The sequence below is a fragment of the Oryctolagus cuniculus genome, chromosome Y (genome assembly GCF_051225735.1).
Source record: "Oryctolagus cuniculus isolate XC-2025 breed Fujian yellow rabbit chromosome Y, ASM5122573v1, whole genome shotgun sequence".
NCBI lineage: Eukaryota > Metazoa > Chordata > Mammalia > Lagomorpha > Leporidae > Oryctolagus > Oryctolagus cuniculus.
The window spans coordinates 25943923-25948305 of record NC_142889.1 but is presented as its reverse complement, the minus strand read 5'-3'; positions in this window follow the sequence as shown (position 1 = coordinate 25948305).

Sequence of the window (4383 nt, the reverse complement as noted above, 5' to 3'; positions counted from 1 at the left end):
CTTTAGAAGTTATAAAAATGTTAACTATGAATATGATATTTTGAAAATAATTGCCCTTGGCTAAGACACAGAATTAGGAAGCCCTTTTGAAAGTTGCTGATTTTAATAAATTACTTTTTAGAAATACATTATTTTTTATTTTTAAGAGATTTACTGATTTATTTGAAAGTTAGAGATACAGAGAGAGGAGAACTGATAGAGACATCTTCCATCCACTGGCTCACTCCCCAGATGGCCACAAGGGCCATGACTGAACCAGGCTGAAACTAAGAGCCAGGAGTTTCATCTGAGTCTTCCACATGGGTGACCAGGACTCAAATATTTGGTCCATGTTCTACTTCTTTTCTGAGGCCATTAGTAGGAAGCCGGATCAGAAGTTGAGTAGGTGGGACATGAACCCGCACCCATGTAGGATGCTGACATTGCAGGGTGTGGCTTTATCAGCCATGCCACAACTCTGGTCCCTAGACATTATTTTAAATGCATTTTTTATTTATTTGAGAAGTAGAGAGACAGAGCGATAAAGAGAGAGAGATAGACAGACAGACAAATAGATGAAGCTCCTATGTACTGGTTCACTCCTCAAATTCTCACAATGACTTGGGCTGGTCCAGGCTGAAGCCAGGAGCAAGGAACTCAATGAATGTCTCCCACATGGATGGAAGGGACCAAGAACTTGAGCCACTATCTGCTGCCATCCAGAGTTTATGTTAGCAGCAATCAGGAGTGAAACCAGGACTTGAACCCAGGCACTCTGATAGAGCATTGAAGGTATCACAATCAGCAGCTCCTCAGCAGCTAGGCCAAATGTCCACCTCAATAACTTATTTAAAATATCATGTATCATCTGGCATAGTGGCAGAGCAGCACAGCAAGCTGTGCTTCCACTTGCATCACTGGCCTCCCTTATCAGAGAGTCAATTCAAGTCCCAGTGACTCTGCCTTACAAACCAGCTCTCTGCTAATGTGCCTGGGAAGGCTTCAAAGGATGGCCCAAATGGAACTGCCCTGGAGTCGAAGGGTGCCCAGGTGAGAGCCACAGACCTTGCTGGCTCTAAGCTGAAAAGCCCTTCACTTGGCTCAGCTTACAAAGTGACCACTGCAACTGAGGAAATGGCCAAGTAGGGTCAGTAACATTGCAGGCAGAAGATGCCACCTGCCTTTACCTGGCCAGCTCTCCTCCCAGGCCAGCTAGGTAATGGAAGTCAACAGGGTGCCTTCCCCAATGAGGTTCACACCTCCCTTAGGATGTACCCCATGTGAAGAGATAGATAGGTCTGGGTCTCATAGCTGACAAGGCCTTAAAGCCCACCAGGTCATTATCGAATTTACGTGTGGCTTAGATAGAAACTTTCTTAGTTCCTCTAATAATGACTCTGTCCTTTTTTCTTTTCTTTCTGTTATTCTTTTTTTTACTTTATTTAATGAATATAAATTTCCAAAGTACAGAATATGGATTACAATGGCTTCCCCCCCATAACGTCCCTCCCACCCGCAACCCTCCCCTTTCCCACTCCCTCTCCCCTTCCATTCACATCAAGATTCATTTTCAATTCTCTTTATATACAGAAGATCAGTTTAGCATACATTAAGTAAAGATTTCAACAGTTTGCTCCCACACAGAAACATAAAGTGAAAAATACTGTTTGAGTACTAGTTATAGCATTAAATCTCAATGTACAGCACACTAAGGACAGGGTTCCTACATGAGGAGTAAGTGCACAGTGACTCCTGTTGTTGACTTAACAAATTGACACTCTTGTTTATGGCATCAGTAATCACCCTAGGCTCTTGCCATGAGCTGCCAAGGCTATGGAAGCCCCCTGAGTTCACTGACTCTGATCATATTTAGACAAGGCCATGGTCAAAGTGGAAGTTCTCTCCTCCCTTCAGAGAAAGGTACCTCCTTCTTTGATGACCCGTTCTTTCCACTGGGATCTCACTCGTGGAGATCTTTCATTTAGTTTTTTTTTTTTTTTTTTTTTTTTTTTGCCAGAGTGTCTTGGCTTTCCATGCCTGAAATACTCTCATGGGCTTTTCAGCCGGATCCACATGCCTTAAGGGCTGATTCTGAGGCCAGAGTGCTGTTAGGACATTTGCCATTCTATGGGTCTGCTGTGTATCTCACTTCCCATGCTGGATCGTTCTCTCCCTTTTTTATTCTATCAGCTAGTACTTGCAGACACTTGTCTTGTTTATGTGATCCCTTTGGTTCTTAGTCCTATCATTATGATTAATTGTGAACAGAAATTGATCACTGGGACTAGTGAGATGGCATTGGTAACACTTTTAGGATTTTTATTTATTTGAGAGAGAGAATTACAGACAGGGAGAGGCAGTGACAGAGACAAAGGTCTTCTATCTGCTGGTTCACTCCTTCTATGGCTGTTACAGCTGGAGCTGAGCCAATCCAAACCCAGGAGCAAGAAGCCAGGTGCTTCTTCCACGTTTCATATGCTGGTGCAGGGGCCCAAGCATTCCGGCTGTCTTCAACTGCTTTCCCAGGCCATAGCAGGGAGCTGGATTGGAAGAGGAGCAGCTGGGATTTGAACCAGTGCCCATATGGATTCTGGCACCACAGGTAGAGGCTTACAGTGCCAGCCCCTAGCAAAACTTCTTAATGTAGCATCTATAATAAATGGTAATTTCTTCTAATTGTAACTAATTATGGGAGAATCTAGTGTGTAACAAGATGCCAAAATCTCCAAGTGGGAAAACTCTAGAAAGACTTCTGTTTAGTAACAAAATTGCCATTAGTTTAACATGTTTTTACTTACATTCCCATTAAATATGTTTTTAATTTGTACTTTTTGTCAAACAGATGCCTAACACTTTAAGACTGAGTTATAGTCACTAAGTAAAGAGCTCCCTTTGGTTACTAGGGAAAACATTTCCTAGACATCAACATACATAAAGTATAGAGAGTGGGAGGAAGCACCTTAAATATAGGAATAGATTCACTTAGTTTTTTTTTATTTCTATGAGAAAGAAAATTCTTATGGCCACATATATGTTAGTAAATATATATCAACAATATCCTGTACACGACAGATGCAAATTGAGTCACCAGTTTTAAATCAGAATGTGAGAGTTAATAATTAGAAGAACATTAACATTGCCAAACTCTAGGGCTAATGAAAGATGGGAAATATCATCACACTGCATTTCCCAGTGATTTATCATACTGTAAACATTGATCTCAGGCTTTGATTATATGCACAACTCTTGCTATATGATTTCTGAAAAGCATCAAGCATGTAAATATAAACCAAAGCAAAAAAAAAAAAAACCTACTTTTTTAGAAGGTACAATATCAGTCATGCAACTTATTTTATTATTTTATTTTATTTTTTAATTTTTTGGGGGGACAGGCAGAGTGGACAGTGAGAGAAAGAGACAGAGAGAAAGGTCTTCCTTTTGCATTGGTTCACCCTCCAATGGCTGCCGCGGCTGGCGTGTTGTGGCCGGTGCAGCACGCTGATCCGAAGCCAGGAGCCAGGTGCTTCTCCTGGTCTCCCATGCAGGTGCAGGGCCCAAAGACTTTGGCCATCCTCCACTGCACTCCCTGGCCACAGCAGAGAGCTGGCCTGGAAGAGGGGCAACCAGGACAGAATCCGGTGCCCCAACCGGGACTAGAATCTGGTGTGCCGGCGCCGTAGGCAGAGGATTAGCCTATTGAGCTGTGGTGCCGGCCATTATTTTATTCTTAGTCCTCTTCTCAATGACATCTTGGTATTACATATCCAGCCTAACCTTTTATTTTCAATCAAATTGATCAGTTTTATCAACTACCTTGATGGTCACCTCATGAAATAGTGAAGCATAAAGTACGTGCTAGTCCCTTTGGCAGAATGCCCAAACAGCAGTGGCAGCACGTGGGCTGACATTGTTGAATGTTAGCCTATGCTAATAGATCTGTGTTTAATAAGTCTATGATCACTTTCAATTTGAGCCACCATGGTCACTGTGTTTTTGTATCCACTGTGTAATAAATGGGACTGGGCAGTAGCAGAGGCCTGTTGAAACCAATGGCTCACATCATTCTGTCTACATGGGTGCTTACTGTTTCTTCTTTCAAAGTTGCTATCTAGTCATTATTAGGAAGCACTATAAAGACCACACATTATAGCCACTCTGATAGGCACATTTCACATATACTTCTCAAAAATCCATGGTACAAATCTACGGTTTTCAATCTTCTAATCAACCAGGTAAACTATTATGTCCTGAGAACCTATAATTATCAATGTTTCTGGTAATTTTTTCTCCATGAATTAGATCAGTTATAATACTCAGAGATTTACTTATACCACTAACTTACAGGTCCCTTAACAGGGTACTACTGTTATCCATATACTTTCAATTGACATTAATTTGCTAAGC